The 21,056-nt window shown below is 34.3% G+C and overlaps 1 protein-coding gene across 3 annotated transcripts in view; it reads left to right on the top strand.

Moving 5' to 3' along the window:
• ALCAM (activated leukocyte cell adhesion molecule) overlaps positions 1–21,056 on the top strand; it is a 204,102-nt gene that overhangs the window by 44,429 nt on the left and 138,617 nt on the right. The window lies entirely within an intron of this gene.

Here is a 21,056-nt window from a genome sequence, read left to right as displayed (position 1 = left end):
TTCTGAGTCACATTCAGATTGGTACCACTTCTTTTCATTGCTGCATTTGAGAAAGTAGTGTTAAACAGTTAAGTTTGGACTATAAAAGACAAAGCTAATAAAAATGAAAACAAAAAACAGGAGTCAGGGAAAATACTAATGGTTCTAGAGCACTAATGGAAAAATGAGGTAATAAGTTAAGAGAGCTATATTACATTCGCTTTGAGAAATGATAAGAGTGGTGCCTCAAACCACGTCACAGTGAATGCAGTAACTCTGTGATGTTTTAAAGGTCATTTTGACAGGGAGAGTCCAGAGATAAAGGAGGAAAATGAATATAAAGTGCCAAATTTTGTTAGGCCTTAAAGTAGATGGTAATAAAATTTCCTATAGGGAATGTTTTAAAATGTAGCATACTAGAAATTATGAGTGGTCCGAAAGGAGTCTTATTTTTCCAGTTGAAGTATCTGCTACTGATCTGAGATTTAACAGTATGTGGTGGTCAAAATAAACAGGTGGTTATGAAAAATTTAATTTCCCTGCAGAATGAATAAATAGTAATGACATGCAAGTAAGTGTAGTATCACATAGTTCACATTGTGATGAAGGTCACATAGTGAAGGTAGAATTCAACTTTATTTCCCAAAATGAGCATTTGTTGCATGCCTACTGTGTGCCTGCCACAGCTATAAGTTTACTGTTTTAGCCATCTGAATATGTATATGGAAGGTGGATGGGGCTTATATATATAAGCACAAATACAAAAATTTTTTTGGAATTTTTGGAGAATCACAAATATTACTTCATATTTTAAAGTGAGAAAGATTAGCAAATATTAAATACTTTTAAAAATTCCCTAAAGTGTATGTGCTCCAATTTTACCATAGACAGTTGACTTACCTAACATTGTAGAGTCACTGTTAGATGTTCTCCTCTCTTACTTTCTTCGTCTTCATACACACATGCACACACACACACACATACACACACACACACACACACACACACACACACGATCTTCAAGTGGTCATTTTTATATTGGTTCTCAATAATAAAAGTTTAGAACAATTCATTGACATGTAACTCAATTTAAGTCATGCTTGTGGACACCTAAACTGATATGATGCATACATGTTGTTTTGGTGATATGACTCAACATAAGTACAGGGGTTCTTGATGTGGATTCCACAGACAGGCTGCAGCATCTGCTCACTTGCATTCTTCTGAGGAGAATTTTCATTGCTTTTCTTGGTTTCTCAAAAAGGCCTTTACCTCTGAAAGGATGAAAACCAGTATAATAGAGAGAAAGCCTAAAAAGCCAAGAGAAAGGGAGAGTTCACACATCTCTGTGGTAGCCTCTCCCAAATTCCAGATATCTGAATTGTACTTTAGGAAGAACTGGATAGGAGTCAATTCAGGGTTGTGCTTGCTAAGAGATCCTGAAGTTCCTTCATTCCACAAGTAGCACACAGCCTAGAAAATAGTTACAAGGAGTGAAGATACTCAGGACCCAAATGTGAAAAATGAGAAGCCTGCCCTTTTTTTGCTCAAGAAGGAGCAGCTTTCTCCATTCCAACTTGCCATGTATAGAACACTTGCAGCAGCTTAGACAAAACTTGCTTTTCTTAAAAAAAAAAAGGTGCTCCAAAAGTGTTCAGTGCCTAGACATGTGATACCCTTTATTATATTCTCAGAGTTCTATATTGCAAAACATTGAGAAGACCATTTTAACTTAGCGAAATTCAAGGACAGTTTCCACACACTGCTATCCACTATAAGAGAATCCAAATTTGGCTCTAAGAATGTTTGCTTTGAAGAAATATTGCAGCTAAACATCAGCCAAAATCAACTAACTAGAGACTGAACTCTCAGGGAGCTGAATGAATTGATTTGATAGATGAGAGTATTTGGAATTATATATTTGAATTTTAAAAATTATGTGTCCCATCAAATAATAATTTTTAGTACTCTCTTCCTTAGCTCATAGAGTATTTATTTCTTAATGCCGCTCCTGGGCCATTCAGTTCAGCGATCATGTTCCAGCAGGTACGAGGTACTTTCCCTAGATGTACTCACACTGCAGCTAAAATGACAAACATATTCACAACTAGCTATAATGCACTGGGATGGGGACTGTAATGGAGATATTGCTATGGGAACATAGAGTGAGCAATATATTTTGGTGGAGGTGTGGAAGGTGTCTGTGCAGAAGAGAGGAAGGAAAAAGGACAGATTTGTCATCTCTGTGGGAGTATGCAGTAAAAGATTCAGGGGTTTCATACACAATTTGGTTGCATTTTAAGCTAGGAAATGAATGATGAATTAGTAGTAACTTTAATCTGGAGCAATTTTTTCAGGATTGGCAACCTGTGAGCAAATGATTTAGTAAACCTTTGTTTATAATCCTCAGACTCGATTTAAAACATATTTTTAGATAAGAGGTGTTTTGCTTATAGTATCTCCCTTAATAGTAGCAGTAACCCTCTGAGGTGAGTTGTTAGCTTTATTTCAGAGAGGAAGAAATAGCTTCAGAGAGAGTGAGCAAATGGTTCTGGTTACACAGTTATGAATCACTGCTAACGTTCTAGCTGATTGAATTAAATGTAAGAGGAGAATCTATGATGAGGAAACAAATTATGGAATTGATAGAAAAAAAGAATAATATCTGTGCTATGTTTCTTTTCAGGTCCATAAGAATTAAGTGTCTGTGCTGAGTATAACATTGAAAATATCAGATCTCAATAATAAACTTTTTATCATAAGAAGCCAATCAAATTGGTAACTTAAAGAATTACTTCTCACTATTTTTAAAATAGAAAAACAAATAGATCACTTTTAATAGTATCTGTTCTTTTCCTTAACCTCCTCTATCCTAATGAAGGATCAAGAAGGAGATGGTTTCTGACAGAAAAGTGCCACCCTAAAACATGGATTAAGACTTGTCATCGATAGAAATCCTAGGTTCACAACTTTGCCCAATCTGTGGCAATTCATTAGAGCTCCAAATAAGTGATCTAGTTGAAAAAAATTCCTAGGAGATCTTTGTTCACTATTGAGTCAAAACCTTCATGAAGTTAAAAACATTTTATTCCACTTCTACTTAGTTTTGAATAATTTTGGCCTCTCCAAGGTGACAGTACTTTAAGACAACTAGTAATTCCGTGATTTTTTCCGTGGTACTGGTAATACACTCTGGCAGAAAATTTGTTGACTTTCCTCCTTTCATTTGAATCAATGCACTTTATGGACACCAATTAATGAATTATTGTTTCTAAAATTTTGCGTTGCCTCTGAGATATTTTATAGCACTGGGCAAAACATGTGCTTTTCCAGACCACAAGTTATAAATGGAGAAAATAGTGCCTTTTTTTCCAGTATTGTTGCACACTGTGGCAGTCGCTTAATGTGTGCAACATGCTGGGTGTTATCATCATGATACAGTATTGGATTTCTTTGGTATCTTATAGAGCAGAATATTGAACAATAATAAGATAAACAGCTTTTCAAACAACTGGCGTTTCAGTCATTGTTAATTATGAAATTATGCCAGATAAACATTTTTTTTCTCTAGCCACTTCCTAAAGAGTCAGTGGGAAACAAAATGCTCAAGTGCGGAAATCACTAATAGAAAGAGCAAGTGTAGTCATGACTCTAGGTAATGACATAGTTCAACAACTGAACATACTTTTCAGAAATTATTAGACTCATAACTAACAGTTGTACTAGTTTTGTTTGAAAATATGGTAGCCATCCCATTTTAGAACATATGATATAAGTAAGTCATATAGTTTTACTGTAATCTTCCAATGTAAGTTTGTACTGTTAGCAATGAAACAACTGGCCACTAGTGCATTTTTGATAAAGCTAGATAAAATGGAAATTTTGTACAAGATCTTCATTTCTATATTACAGACAGTGAATCAGAAAGTCTTTAGAGTAACAACTTTATTGCAATAATGTATTACAAACATTGTAATATCCTCAGTTCTTTAATATCCTTGGTTCTTTACTAAATCTACCCCCTCCCCACTACTCAATAAAAATATGTGATGTACTTTCTTCAGGGCCTATAAAAAAATAAATATTGCAACAAGTAACTGTTAGCATTGTTTGTGGAGTCTCACTTGTGTACAGATTGTTTCAGGGGAGGACAAACAGGACTAAAGATTTAATAAAGACATTAAGCTGAATCAGTTATACTAGGATTTCAATATTGAATTATTTTTGTAGGTGTGGGTGATACTTAATCACATTTGCTGGGCATTTTTTTACATCTTTTCTTTCAGAAGAAAAAAAAACAGCAACATACAATCAGGTATTCTTAAGTTCTGTACTAAATCTAATGCTTTCCAGGACTATGCTTGTTTCTCTAATAACTAAGATTTGTATTAGTTTGGTATTAGCCAAATTAGTTCGTAACAATATTTTCACACATTTAACTAGAAAATTATATACACACATGTCATTTTATTCTATAAATTAATACTGTTCTAATTGTATAATATAAAGAAAAAGTCTCTTAGCATTTAAGTCTAAAGCAATCAACACTTTAATAAACCTTAATCCTGTAGGTAAGAGTTCATGCACTTTTCATAGAGGAAAAATAGAGCTTATAAGGGTCTAATTATATATACAGTAACTTTGATTCATGGCAACTATTTTATCTTGAGTCAAATAAGCTACCCTTATGTGAATAGTTTGGGGGAAATAAAGCTAGTATTTTTCAAAGAAATACATTTTTATTAAAATTTCAGATTATTCATTTACTAACATTTTTGGTGCATATACCAGGTACACTACTACTCTGGATACACATGTTTTTTAGAAGTTAAGCATTCCAGATCAGAAGCCACACACTCTTTACTAGAAAATTGCTTTAGTTTTCCATGCTACAATTTCCTTATGTATGAGAAATAGTGTCTTATCTACTTCATAGGGTTATTGGAAGTATAAAATGCATAAATACATGTAAAAGGTATAGAATGGGGCATGAGCCACAGTATGATCTCAATAAATTATATCTATTATTAACTATTATTATCTCATTTAATCCTCACAAAAGCCTATTGATTACTTATTCCCATTTTACAAGGAGCCAGGCTACCTTAAATTATACATCTAGTGAAGTATCAGAATTCACATTAACACTTAGAATTTTTTGAATCCAAAAATCATGTTATTTTTACTATGCTGAGGATGAGAGGGAATTTCAGAGCAGAACATGTTGGTATAGGAATGAGAATTTTTATGATTATGCTGAAGAATTAACTTTGCTTATTTTAGAGTTATGGGTAAATAATATTAAATAGTTGTAAGGCCAGTTTAGAGAATATCTTAAATGAGAGGCATTGTAATTTGGGATTTTTTAAAGGCAGGTATTTAAAGGCACTGAGAACATTTGAAAATGTCTATAGGTGACAGAAAAGACAAATTTCTTTGGAAAAGGACAAGATTAGCAAGAGAAGTGAGGATGACCTTACAGGAATCTTGATGTGAAGTCCCAGCCAGACTAAAATGACATCAAAACAATGAAATCATGTTCAGAACACTATAGTTATTTCAAAGAAACAAATGCTTTGTGATAGACTGACCATGATAGGTGAAGAAGAGGAAAAAGCAGCTTACCTTCTAACCTGGGAGTCTGGCTTCATTCACTTAGGATGAACAAATCAAAACTGAGCACCTGCTATGTATCTTCCATGGTGTTAAGTACCATGAAGTAAAGTGGAAGAACTAGAACTTGAACTCGGGTGTTTCACATGGTCTTTACTCTTAATTTCACTGTACTGCCTCCAACCTGTGGGTGGCAGCATGTTCAGCTATTATGAGTCTCATTCTAGAGATAGGGAGAATGGGGCTCAAAGATGCCTCAAGTTATTTTAACCATAAATAGAAGAATGAGTGCTAAAATTCAGAACCTTTGCAGTCTTGTTCTGTGCTTCATGATTATTAAATACTTCTATAATTTTTTCAGAGTAAGTGCTAATCTCTCTGGAAAGATTACTATCTACTTGAGTAAAGGCTGTGCTGTATGTTTGGTGACACAATGGTTCCATTTGCTTTGCCTTTTTTTTCCCTGGTATATAATTATCTAGCTAGGCTTGAGGAATTTTCTCTTCTTCCAGAGGCGACCCTCTCGAGTTGTCAAAGGAGGAGCCTCCATTAGAGGAATCTTGTTCTTTTAGGGCTTCTGCTGAACACTTTTGATTCTAGAGAACTGATCTTTGTTCTCCAGAAATGATTTAAAGAATAATTTATCATAAAAATTAAATAGATTACACTGTAAAAATCACAAATTACTCCTGTAAAACTATAGATGAAAGCAAGCACAGAAAATTATAGTGTAAAGTTTTAATTAGCTTCTGATTAGCTGTAAGCTTATGTTTTAAATGTACCATTCGGTACCTTCTAATAACTAGGCGTAAATTAAATAGCCACTGGAATGTACATGGCAAAAAGATTAATACTGCAACTAGTAGGCATTTTTGCTGTCATAGTTTTGATACTTTTTACTGTAAAGGGGGGTGGATTCTGTAGAGTGGGAGTATCCATCACATGATTATTGGAGTGGCAAAATATTCTTTCAGAACATGAGCAATAGACTTTACCTAGTTGCTACGTGGTTGCTGATCTGTTCATTTCTTAGAAAATGAGAAGTCTCTCTTTCAAAAATGAGATCCTTGGAAGATTTCACTTATTTAATTTCATAGGAGACCTATTCCTCCAGGAGAAGGGAATGTTGGCCTTAGGATCATAGCAAAACTAAACTCTACTTTGCTATTTTTGTAGGCGCTTTCTTGCTCATTTTAGGTTACACACTTGTTCCTCATTTTAGGGTTAGTGTCAAATCAAAATAATATTTCTGTATCCATTCTATTTTTGAAGGTTCTTGGCACCTAAGTTCTTTCAATATTATCTTAGAAGTCAAAAATACTTAAAAGTATTTCTTAAAAAGCAACCCCTCAGTATTCTGACATGAAGAAAAAGGTTCAGTTGCTTTCCAGTTATGCAGATTGTTAACTGCTTTAAGCAACTAGGATTGTTCTGAATTAGACTTTGGATCTCATTGGGCAAAATACCATAAAATTCTTAAGCCTACCCAGAATTCATTAAGACTTAGATTCAATCCCCAGACATTTCTACTGGGATGATGATGATTATTTCTATCCTTTTGGTTACTTTTAGGATTAACACAAAATGGAGGAATGATTATAACGAAGTTATAGTTTGGCAAACAAAGTTTAAGAGTGTATAGCATTGTCTGTTTTTGAAAAGGGTTTCCCTCAAGAATATAACTGACCTTGGATATGTTAAAGGAGGTCTAGCCAATGTAGAATTACTACTTGCTTCAAATGCAAAATGTAAATACACATATAAATGTATTCTTCCTGGATAGTATAAATATGGCTAGAATTTACAACAAAAAAGAATCACTAGAAAGACTTTTGTAAACTTATTTTCTTTAATGTTTCCATTATTGATTTAAACAAATCACAATTTAGCAATATGGGTAGTTTTGTGTTTATATACTATCGAGATATTTCTCTTACACTTGAACAGTCATTCCTTCTGGAGAGACATGGAGATTCTGCTGCCTTCCTCAATGCCATGTGGGATTGTCCTGTCTTAGAAGAAATACTTAAGGAGTGGGAAAGGAAGGAGAAAAAAAGGAAATCATTCTCTTTCCTTCACCACTGCCCAGACTTTCCAAAAGAACCATCTCTAGTTCTTAGTAGTTCCTTATACAGTATGGAAATGGAAAGAAAGCAAACACAGGAGGGATAGAATATGTGAAGAGAGGGGAGCCAGGGTAACTAGGAAAGCAGAATGGCTGGCCAAGGTAATCTTTCTCACTCTTGTACCAGAGGACTCCCATTGGCTATGCTTCTCCTTTTCCAGATAAACTTCCACTGCCCTTGTTGTTATTGTGTCTTTCTTTCATCTGTAATAAAGAGCTAGAGAAGAAGGGAGAGGAAGAGCTGGGAGGCAGAGAAAAAAAAGAGGGTGTGCGGGGAGAAGGGCAAACTCAAATTTAGATTGCCTTAAAACTTCCATTGCTGCCACTTCTTGCCCTCTGTCCCTACTGTTTCATCATCATAGGCTGAAGATTGCCTTTGAGTGGTGAAGGAAAGAAAGAGGAACCTGGAGATAGGAAAACTCTGGTCTCCCTCAGTATCCACCATTCTTCTTCTATTTCCCTGCCTTGTCTGACACCTTACATAGAACAAAGGCTCTTAAACCCTAAGCGTCTGGGAGGGGGGGGCGGTCCTTAAATGAGCTTCACAATGTTCTTTACTCTATGAAATTATTAGTTTGGGGTGTCTTTGAGGGTTTGGACAGAGAGAGTGCATAGAATTGACTAGATTCTTAGATATAGCCTGGACTTCAATTTGTTTCAGTGTAACCTAACTCACGTGTGCTTTTTAACTCTTTTCCTTGTCTTCTCTCCAGCTCTTTGTCAACCCTTATTTTGCTTCTGTGGATTCTCCTGAAAATTTAACCACCATGTGTACAAAGTTCTTTCCTTTGGAAAATGTCTACAAATGGTAAACAAAGGAAGTTTCCAGACAAAGTATTTTAAGATTAGAGACAACCTATAATATTTATTCAAATAAAATGATAGGCAAATCAAAGGCTGGATTGAGGTAAGATATATTTTATCCCCCTGCCCCATACACAAAAGAATTTTGAAAAAGAAAGAAAAATATTTTTAAATCCTTCATTTGTAATCTTGAAGCATCTGAACTAAATATTTGGATGCCTAGAAAGGCCATGAGTTGCTATGTGCTCTTGGGATCACTCTACTCATATCCTTTGTAAACTCCCCATGACTGTATAAATATTATCAGACAACCTTAGAATTAGATGCTTAACTTTTTTGACCAAAAGATTTCCAGGGCTAAAAGGCCCTTTTCACACGATGTTTCTCTTAAGGTTTAATGAACCTGGAAACAATAAACTCTAAAAAGAAAACCAGGGACATCAGAGAGTATTTTTCTATCAATTTTTCACCCTTATATTCTTGAGCCACTTTCTTTTCTTGGTTTGAAAGGAAAAATTTTTTCTAAATGTTCTTCTTTCCAAAATATTGTGATATTCATGTTTTCTGGCACTGGAAGAGATTGAGTACTCTACACATAATTTTTGGAATACTACATACAATGCATGTATTATAAATACTAGGAATGTATATACAACCACCATTTAAAATTTTCTGCTAATCTCATTAATGATGGAATTGGATATTGAGCAAATTATAAGGAGTAAACATTACAGTCCTGACTTTTAATAAATATTTCAGAATTGCTACTTTTAAAAGGTAATTCATGAAACACTGTATTTATATATCTGTTAATAATTCCACTATTTATCTCTCCTGTGGAGACATGGTAGTTGTTGTGTGGACCATTATACAAAGCAAAGGTAGATTAATACTATTAGTTTCTGAAACAGTTAACCAGAAGTATTTATTAAAACTAGAAAGTGTGTTTGTGAGGGCATGCAAAAAAACAAGCCAGTGCCAGAGTGTGCTGGAGTTGGCCTCCAGAAGGAAATTGGCATGACCAGACCGTTAAGAAAGGAAGAAATGAATGTTTAATCTTTATGACTTAGTGACTTACATTTCTCCATTTATCCTCAATATAACCTTCACACTGGACAAAAACGAAACATTCTCAATGAATTTATGTTGATATTCTTAGTTACAGAAAAAAATCAAACGTAATATGATTGCATTCTAACCTTTGGTTGGAATCTGAATCTCTGCTTCCATTTCATGCCCAACTTCAGATAATAAACATTAAACCAACATCTTGGGACTTCCCTGGTGGTCCAGTGGTTAAGACTCCTTGCTTCCAATGCAGGGAGCGCGAGTTCTATCCCTGGTCAGGGAACTAAGGTACCCCATGTGGCACAGCCAAAAAAAACAAAAAAACACCAACATCTTAAATTGTTTCACACTATAATCCTGTCTGCAAAAAGTCTATTTTGCTCTTTAAAACTTAATATTAGGTGTCAACCATTCTTCCCACCATCCTTCTCTTGGTTGCCATGTCAGTAGATGAAAAGAACAAAAGCATCTGCCTGAAGCAAATACACTGCAGTTCACTGTCAAACAGAGATTCCCAAGAAACCAAACAGAAAACGAATAAAAATGAGAGGCATGTTTTATTAAATGTCTTCTACACTTGCTTCCTTTATCTTTTAGACCTGTTTACCAAAGCCCATTGGATATCCTTCATTTCTTTAAAGCCACCAAAGATATGAGCTAGTCGTTATTTTTGTCACTGCACTGGACATTTGTCTCATACCATTAAATTATTAAGGATAATGGCCTAGCATTAAAAAATAATAATGTTCCATATATGTAGGGGATATCCATGAAAATTCTTCAGCTGAAAAAAAGGTTATAGTTGCTAAGCAGATTGGTTACTTATTAAGCTAGCATTGTAAATAAAAAGAATATTTAAACAGCTGGTATCTCTGTGATCCTACCATTAATCTTCTCCAGAAAGACTGTGACAAGAAGTGATATTTGACAATAATTTTAGAAAATGATAGTGAAAATTAATTGATTATGCAATTTACATTTAACTTTCAAAATTGTGTTAAAATAGTGTGCAATCTGTTCTTTAAATTCATTTTGGAATTAAAATTATTTTAACTTACAAAATTTATCTTTCAGAATGAGATACTATTTGTTTACTTTAATAATTTATAGTAAATTAGCAATCTGTTAAAATTCATATCTCTATAGCACTGTTTGGGAAACTGCAATTTTTCAGATATTTTAAAGAAACTATGCCTGAAATTTCGACAGAACCTAACCAGGTAATAAAAGAGAAACAAACAAATCAGTAATACATAAGTAAAAACATTGTATATAATCAATCAAAACTTTCAGTCTGTACAGTAGAGCAGTGAATGATTCATTAAAAATAAAAAACATACTAATTGTTACATGTTTTCAGGGACAGTATAGTTTTAATAAAAGTTTAATTTCAGACTATTTTGGATTTATAGAAAAGTTGTGAAAATAGCACAGAGTTCCCATATACTCCATACCCAGTTTCCCCTATTCTTAACATCTTAACAATAGTATGGTACATTTGTCACAATTAAACCAATGATAATTAAATAATTATCAATTAAAATTCATACTTTATGCAGTATTTCTTAGTTTTTACCTAATATTATTAGAATACCACCCTCCATTCAGTCATCATGCCTCTTTAAGGTCTTCTAGACTATGACAGTTGCTCAGATCCCACCCCCTCCTTTTGATTCATCTTGACAGTTTTGAGGAGTACTGGTCAGGTATTTAGTAGAATATTCCTTATTGGGATTTGTCTGATGTTTTTCTTATGATAATTTTGGGATTGGAGTATTAGGCTCTGAGGAGGGAAACCACAGAGGCAAAATGCAGTTCTCATCCCATCATATCAGAGGTCCATACTATCAACGTGATTAACAGCTGCTGTCGTTAATCTTGAACACCTGGCTGAGTTGGTGTTTGTCAGGTTTCTGCCCAGTAAAGTTACTCTTTTTCCCTCTTTCTATACCATTGCTTTAGGAAGGAAGTCACTATGTGCAGGCCTCACTTAAAGAGTGGGTATTTATGCTTTGCCTTCTTAAGGGTGAAGTATCTACCTAAATAACTTGGAATTATTCTGCATGGGATATTTATCTATTCTCCCTTATTTATTTATTTAATCATTTATATCAGTATGTGCTCATGGATATTTATTTTATTCTTTCAATTATATTCCTTTACTACTTTGCTTATTTTGTTGTTCTAACAGTTCCAGAAATATCTTTTGAACTATTTATTTATATTTGGAGTTCTTAGCACACTGCCAGAAACATAGTAGATACTCAATGAATGGTAATTTAATGCAAACCTAAATGTAGAAATATGCTCATGGGCTATTTCCTGATTAAGAAATAGAAAATGTACTTTATTAAGGTAAACTTAATCCTTAATTGCAGATCCCCACTTATACCCTTAGAAAGAAAAAAAATGAGAGGAGACATAGTATATAATTTAGATATTGCTTCAGTAATGTGGCATTATAAACAACCACCAAAACTTAGCAGCAAGCAACAATAAACATTTATATAGCTTGTGAGTCTGTGGGGTTCAGCCTATCTGGGCTGAGTTTGGCTGATTTTGGCTGGGTTCGCTGTTACGCGTATTTGTAGGTGTCAGAGGGTGGGAGAGTGGTGAGGGCGAATCAGCTGGCGCTAGTTATGCCTCAGGTAGCATAACTGGGGCAAATTAGCTCCAGTCCAAGACCGTCTCTCTTCATGAAGGAGGCCAGCCTGGGCATGTTCTGGGCAAGAGTGAGCAGAAATGTGTAAGTACTTTTCTGATGACTCTGCTTGCATCACATTTGCTATCATTATGGTGGCCAAAGCAAGACACAAGGTGACCCCAAATTTAAGAAGAGGGGAAAGAGGTTGTGCTTCCTTAGCAAGAGGAACTAAACAGTCACGTGGCAAATGTGGCATATACAAGAAGGGGTAAAGAACAGGGCCATTAAAGCAATCAATCTACCATGCCTAACTATGTAAGGGAAAGTGTCTAAGCTCTCCCAGCTGTGTGTTGATTGTTTTTGAAATAAGTTTCCACCCTGTTTTTGTTAAGAATTATGACAGTAAGTGGAAGTGCAGCATTATCATGAACTGTCATATTTCAAAAGCTGTTCTTTCCAAACTGAGGACCAAATCATTTAAAAGTATAAGATAGTAATTTACTTTTCAATTCTGCACACATCTCGGATTATAATAAAATCTTACTGAACAAAAGCTTTTTAATAGGGGTATATTTTCAATATCAATGAGAAGTTCATGCAGCAAAATTTGAAGTGTAATAATGAACAGGTCTGCAAAATGAAAGAATTAGCTAAGCCTATAAATCTCCTCCATATACATTTATGCCAGAATTAGACATATGAATAATCTATTCTTAGTGAATATTCAGGAAAAGATAAACTCATACTTCTAAAGAGGTCTCCATGGAAATGCTCTTTCAAACAGAGTTATTGACAACTGCAAAATATATAACTTGAATATTTGTTGTTTTAGGGTTTGTTTGAAATAAAATACACCTTTAAGAATTCGTGCATATCAAATCCTATTTTTTCTGTAGGAAAATTGAAACAAACTGAAATAAGTATCTTTTTTCTCAGAACATGTGAAAATAATGTGTGAGATGTAATTAAACATAAACTTTTATGTTTATGTCTTATATGCTAAAGACAATCCTAAAAGAAGCAGTTTCTATTACACTTCCCTTAGAAAGCTGCTTATGTTTGAGGTAGCACCTTGTGGTGAAAAAGATAAAAGTTTCAGATCCAAGGAGATCTGCATCGAAATCTTGATTTTTTTTTTTTTTTTTTTTTTTTTTGTGGTACGCGGGCCTCTCACTGTTGTGGCCTCTCCCGTTGCGGAGCACAGGCTCCGGACGCGCAGGCTCAGCGGCCATGGCTCACGGGCCTAGACGCTCCGTGGCATGTGGGATCTTCCCGGACCGGGGCACGAACCCGTGTCCCCTGCATCGGCAGGCGGATTCTCAACCATTGCGCCACCAGGGAAGCCCCTGAAATCTTGATTTTTTGTTTTGAAAAATTGGTTAAGCTGGGGTCTTTAACTTCTGTGAGCCTCAGTTGCCTTATTTGTAAAAAGGAAGTATAGTGTCTATTTCATATGTTTTTTTAATGAGAATTTAATGATATATAAAATGTCAAACTTAGTACAGTGCTTTACACATAAGATCATTAGTAATATTTGGATATCACTGGTATACACTCTTAACATTTATTTAATACCTTACTTCCCAATACTACCTTTAAAAAAATTTTTCAGTCACTTGCCAGGGTACATGCATTTACTATTCTCAGGTTTAGATTATCTGCCATATACCAAAACTGGTTCAAATGTAGGCATTGGAAAATGCATGCTCGAAAGAAAATCCTCCTGCAGAGTCTGAGCAAAACAAATGAATGGTATAAACCAGTATGTTACAAGGATTTATAAATACACTCTCATTCTAATCACATTCTCTGAAACTTAACAGGAACATGTGCATTAACCAGTTTAATGTAACCAATTTGCCCCACTAATACACACACACACACACACATAAATTAAACTGGAGAACTTTGTTCAGAACACTTTGAGCTTTGAGAAATGGCCATACAGGAAAGTAAACAGGATTGTAAATATTAAACTTCAGTTTAAGTATCACTTTTTCCTCCTTCCAGAGTAATGAAAGCTCTTGCTTATAGCTATAATAATCGGGCTAGTATTTTAGATACATTTCTAAGAACTGTTCTTAGTTTGATTCTTCTGCTATTGCCAGATGCTTGTCACAGGATATCCTAGTTGATGCCAGGTCCTCAATGTCAGTGTCAGTGAAGGATACAGGCTCAGTCGATAAATAGATGTTCAATGTGCAGTTTTCAAATCAGAGCTTCCCCTGGTTCAATGAAACATTCTGATATTCCAGCAAAGCAGTTTTTCACTACAAGATCCTGAATATTGTTTTGCATAGGATCCGTGAATAAGTTATGTCTAAGCTAGCAAATTCCTCCTCTACCTTCTTTGGAGGGTGCTGAGGAGGTTTCTAAACAGAGCTTATTACTTCCATCACAGTAAGAAATATATGCACACTCTCAGACAAGCTGACACCCTGTAACTGGATTATAAACAGTGTCTTTAAGTTTTGTGATAGACATATGATGAGATGGTCAGAGTGAATCTACCAATTAGTCTTTATCCCACTGCAGAAAACTGCTCCTGGGTCTGTTGCCAGGAAGAAGACTGGGTGATTAATTAAGAGCAATAGAGGTGTTTCTTTGTACTCATATTTCCTTCCCCCAAAGTCACTTACTTCATTGTCCCACCAACGGGGATATATGGAGGGTCTCAATTATAAGACTAACTGATCTTAAAATATGACTAAGGTGCTGTTGATATTAAGAATTCCTTATGATTCATATCAACTTCAAATTCTATTTTCCCTGTGAAATGACTTTCTCATTTAAATGCTTTGGTATTTATGGGATTAATAATGTGTTGCATTAACACAAAGCCTTTCATCCAGGAACTTCAAAGCACTTTTTATTTGTCACATATTATGGTTAATTTTATATGACTATAAATTGCTTTCGTGATTGATATTGAAGTGAGAAAACGTTAAGAAAAACAGTACAATTTTGGGAAAAATTTCAAATGCATAAAATTTTATCTTAACCAATTGTCTTAGTTTTCTACAGTTCATGGTAAATGAGACTGAAATGTGGAAAGTTAGCTTTGTTAATAACTGTTTATTTTATTTGTTTATTTTTAAAAATTTTGTATTGGAGTGTAGTTAACAATGTTGTGTTAGTTTCAAGTGTACAGCAAAGTGATTCAATTGTACATATACATGTATCAATTCTTTTTCAAATTCTTTTCCCATTTAGGGTGTTATGTAAAGGATCTATTTATTTTAAATTGGATTTTAATTTTAAATGGTTTGTCCTTATTTTGAAAATATAATATGGAGAATATTTTGTCTCAGATTCTGAGTTTCTTTCACGAGAAAATTTCATGTCTTAATATATGTAAACGTATTCTACGTTGGCCTTTTTATCCTCTTGGGCAATTACTAAAGTAATTCATAGACCTTTTCTTATTGGTAAGTAGAGATAAATTAAATTTGTCAGGACACTAAAGTAGCATTAGGTAAACTAAGATCCATTGACCTATAAGATAGCTAATTCTCTAGAAATGAATCTGTTTATTTCTTAACTCATATAAGTTTATATTGGAATTTTGAGGGTGCTAATGAAATTACTGTTTAATGAGCTCTTATTTAGTAGTGCACAGTATGAAATTCTTCCCAATGATAATACATGTATGTAGAAATTGTGAACCAGTTTTCTACATGTGAATAGAATTCCAAGCCTAACTAAATATTTTAAACTCTTTATGTTTGTGATTTAAAAGCAAGTCTCTGGAAAGAAATTACAGTGTGAAAATAAGTAAAATCCTAGTATGGTTTGCTGTGTTATAATCTTTGCCTCTGCTACAAGGCAATGATATGACATTAGGCAAACCCATTAACTTTCTTCAACTGTGAAATGAGGGCATGTATGTTGATTCCTCAAGCCATTTTAGGCCTCTATATGATTTAGTAAATTGTAACTCCTTCTCAAATATGGATTGTTCTTTCTCTGTTTTTAAACTATGCTTATGGTTGTGTGCTATCAACAACAACAAAAAATAACGATTAATTATCTTACTTCAGTTCTGTAGTCAGCAGAGCTGAAGCAACCAGTGGCAAGTCACACAAGGAAAAACACACCATCTAGAGCTGTTGACGGAAAAATAAATGCTATTCTTTCTCCTTCCGAAATTTAATATGAGTAAATTAAAAAGAGAACACAAGCACTGCTAGACATGTCTAAGAATATACCATATGACTATCACTGTTATCCTCCCATGGTTATTATATGATCTAGCATCAGCATGGTGCTATTCATTTCTTCCATGTATAAAGCTTTAAGTAATTAATACAATGGTATTGGAGGTTATGACTCTTTCAGTAGCAAGTAGGAATCTATCTCAAACTACCTTTATAAAAATGAAATTTACTGGGTCACATAACTTCAAAATAGTGGGATAGTACTGGCTTCAGGCCTAGAATCCAGAGCTTATGTGATGCCAACATACACATCTTACCATCTCTTGGCTTGGCTTTCTTTTGTCTTGACTTCATTTGAACAACTTCTTGCCATGTTGTGTGTGGTTAGGATGGCCAGTATCACAATTCTTCCACTCAGCAACTTCAGTGTAAAAAGCTTCTCTTCCTTAATTGTCCCAGTAAAAGTTCTTCACCTGAGTTACCTTGGCCTGAGTCACCACCTAGAGGTCACATGCCATCTGAACCATACATTTGGCTCAATGGGACTCTTCCTATTGTCCAAAGTAAGTGTGTTCTCATACCTGGAACCTGCCAGGGGTGGAGGTGAGAACAATTTCAACCTGCCTGAATTGAATAGGCTAGGATTTGGGGAGGAGTGATGATGTAATGACAATCAGGGTGCTGTTCTCAGAAGAGAGAATGACTGCTGGGGAGGCTCAAGCAATAGATAGCCACTCCAATAAGGAATCAGAAAGGAAGAAAAGTCAGAAAGTAAAGTACCACTCTTTCAACAACTATAGTTTGAGTGTTGCTACGTGTCCCATATACTTAGAACACAGAAATGGACAAAACAAACAATAATCCTTATTCTTTTGTTATTTACTCTGGCGGGAGAGACAGAATATGTGTTGACCTCTAGCAAAATATTGTGTTTCAGTCTGTTCCAGCTCCTATAACAGAATAACATAGGCTGGGTGGCTTAAAAACAATAGAAATATATTACTCACAGTTCTGGAGACTGGGAAGTCCTAGATCAAGGCACCAGCAGGTTTAGTGTCAGATGAGAGCCCACTTCCTGGTTTATAAATGGTCATTTTCTCAGGTCCTCACATGTTGGAAGGGACAAGGGAATTCTCTGGGGTTTCTTTTATAAGGACATTAATCTCATTCATGAGTGCTCTACCCTCATGACCTAATCACCTCCCAAAGGCCCCACCTCCTAGTACCATCATATTGGGGTTAGGTCTTCAACATGTGAATTCAGGGGAACATAACCATTCAGTCCATAGTAACTGGTGCAATATACTTCATGATATGGGAACTATTTGGATCCAAGTTTGGTTCAAGACAGGGTTTGCATGATTAATTCATTTCTCACTTCCACCCACTGTAATTTTGAGGACAAATGCTAAGGATTTTGTTTTATTCTCCTTACAGTTGATTATTGCCTATAATAGTAACAAACCTCTGAAAACTTAACAACAGAATTTTTAAACCTGCAATATGTCATACATTACAGTAATCTTTGCTTAATTTCATTAGTAAAAAGATTATTTTTCATATACCTTTTGGGGGGCTCATTAGCTGTCCTTTAGAAAGCTTTTCCCAATTTCTGGACTCCTGTTTCCATGATAATATATGACTTCATGGCAAAGATAATATCAGTTTTTATTTTCCTGTCCCTTCTACCCCTCAGCCTCCCCAGATATCTTGAGGCAAGGAAAATTTTTAAAGACGATTCCTTAGCATTCTTGATATTACCTGGAAGGATTCTTTTTTTTTTTTTTCTTTTCTAAAGGAATAAAAATAAAATGATTTTTTAAAATCCTAGGTGTTTTGCGAAAGGAGTGCTAGCTGGTTCTTTTGCGTTAAAATATTAGAACACTTCATTCACAACAGTTAATAAGAAAGAAAAGTTTAATGCATAAGGACATTTAAATTAATTCAAGTGTATTACATGAACCTTTGGTATGTATCTGGTAGGGAACTCTAGTTAGCTATAATATTAAAGCAACTACTGTCCTAATAGTAAACCATCTTCCTGGGATAAGAGACTCTTCCTGAATCTGATTTAACACTTTTTTTCCTCCGAAAGAGGAAAAAGGATGTAAGTTAACATGAAAAGTTTTCCTTTTAAAATCTACCCCAAATTTCATTACAATGTTATGAATTCCTTTTCAAATTACAAATGAATACAAAATCCCATACTTAAACCATTGTATATAAATTGGAAGCAGCCTATTTTTACAGCCATGCATATGAGAGATTCCTAAGCTCTCAGAGCAGGAAAATTTATATTTTTATCCATTTTAAATTTAGGCCACATTTCAATTTTAAAAGAAAAGTTGTAGCCTAAACTCAAACCCTATTTGTGAATACATGATTCTGCACAACTCCTTATATAACGCAAAGTCATCTTTAAGGCATGAATTTGGCCTCTGTTGCCCATCCCTAACATGTTTTCTAAATATTTACTCTGTCATATTCTTTAAAGAGAATGTGATCCTCCTTATGGTATGAAGCTTGATATTCCAGTTAATGGTCTTTTGCTCTTGGGCCTGATAGAGAACCCCTAATTTTTCGGAGACTATATACTAGTTTAGGATTAATTTATCATGCTTGCTTTTTATATAACTCTTCCTTATTTTTGACGTAGTGTGTTTATTCAACATTATGACTCTTTGGCATTTTATTTTTTTATTTTTACATGTGATGGGCACACATAATTTTAAAATGTTAATCAAATTTTGAATTTCTTAGAAAAACATGAAAAAAATCTATAATTCAGTAACATTTATTCAGTATATACTAGGGAGAATTTAATATATAAATGTTAAAAAATATTTCATTGTGGAATAGATATCAAAATTATATGATGATAAATTTTAATTATTACATAAACATTTCATTAAATATAATAGGCATTATTATTTTCTTGAAATTCTCAGTACTTGGATGTTCCATCAATCCTTAACTATCTGGCAAGTGTAGATTAATGAGAAAAATGTCAAATTGCTGTTCCTACAATGAACCATTCATGTTGTTAAAGATACTGTATAGAAAAATATATAGAAATAATGTTATACTCCTGACCAAGGTATATGGGATTGGGATGTTATATGACAATTACAAAACAGGTGAAAGTGTTTGCTCTTCAGGCAAGGGTGAGATGAATGGAGGGTCCTAGACAGTGAGTAACCAAAGATTGAAAGCAGAAACTATGTCTCTGTGGTTGTTGGTACCTAGGGTAACAAGTAAGGGAATTAGGCTAAAAGGTAGAGGATTATACTGAGTCGAAAGTCAAAGAATTTTAAAATCATTAGCTCAGAGTAAATAGGTCTCAGAGATTTTATTTAATTATTTAAATTATAAACATGTACTGAATTGCAAAGTCCTGTAATGGTGATGATGCAGACTGGAATGGAATCCCAGATCAGTCATTTAGATTATCTGAGAGCCTTATGCAATTGACATGTGCCTCAGTTTCATTATCAATAAACATGGCAAAACAAAACACAGTTTACCCTTGGATAATGCAGTGGTTAATCTGCCTGTAATTTATAGTCTGCTCTCCATATCCGAGGTTCCTCAGCATCCTTGGATTCAACCAACCACGGACCATGTAGTACGGTAGTATTTATTACTGAAAAATATCTGTGTGTAAGTGGATCCATGCAGTTCAAACCCATGTTGTTCAAGGGTCAACTGTAAAATGAAACTAAACAAAAACACCTTATATGTTTGGGATTTTTTTTTTTTTGGTATATATATATAGAGAATCATGGAATTCACCTTCCACATGGTAAGCACTCAACAAATTTTACTTAATATGATCTGGGTAAAGAAACAGTCTCTTTCTAAAATGAGCTTGTGATTCTGTTGGAAAGAAAGCCATAAAATAAGTTAACACAAATGAATAGGAATTGGGGATGTGAAGAATCTGGGTTCAGTGTGGAATCTGAGCTTGTTGTAGTTTAAGATGGAAAGTTGGAGCAAGTGTTGATCTAGAATCTAAAAGGTCAGGTGCAGTAAGATCAAGATACAAGTATTCAGAGCACAGAATGAATCCAAATCCCAAGGCTGAGTGAGTAATTTCTGTGATCTATTTTATATTTCCTGAAGGAGTCGTCCAGGCTGAAGGTCAAAGTAATAAGTATAGTTGCTTCATAGAGAGCAGAATCCCTGTGGCTGCAAAACTTGCCATTTTGTTGTCGTTGTCGTTGTTATTGGCTATAACATAGGAGGAAAAGTGTGGTTAAAGGAATATTTTTACAGTTCAGTTCTGGTCTGTGAATATCATCAAAAATAAAGTTTAAAGTGTTAATAAATAATTATTCTAATATTATAACTTTATTTTATCTTAAATCATAGGTACTCTTTTTGTGCATGACAGTAATTCTCCTTCTTGATTTTGAATTTGTCTTTAAATAAAATTAGGCATGTGAAAGTCCCTAGCAGAATTTGTAGAACATTTCCACTCTTTTTGTTTGTATTCTTTACTTTTCCTTGCTCTGCTATATCATCATAAGAAAAATGCATATTAATTATTACTGTCTAAAAAGTAAATAAGAAATGTAAGGTTTCCAGGATTAAATGATGATGAAAGTAATATAAATAAAAGAAAAACTAGATTAAGTTATATAGATAATATCATTTTTTTCTAATT

Source organism: Physeter macrocephalus, chromosome 1 (assembly GCF_002837175.3).
Source record: "Physeter macrocephalus isolate SW-GA chromosome 1, ASM283717v5, whole genome shotgun sequence".
Lineage (NCBI taxonomy): Eukaryota > Metazoa > Chordata > Mammalia > Artiodactyla > Physeteridae > Physeter > Physeter macrocephalus.
Note: the sequence above shows the minus strand (reverse complement) of the source record. Positions and strands in the feature narration are given on the sequence as shown.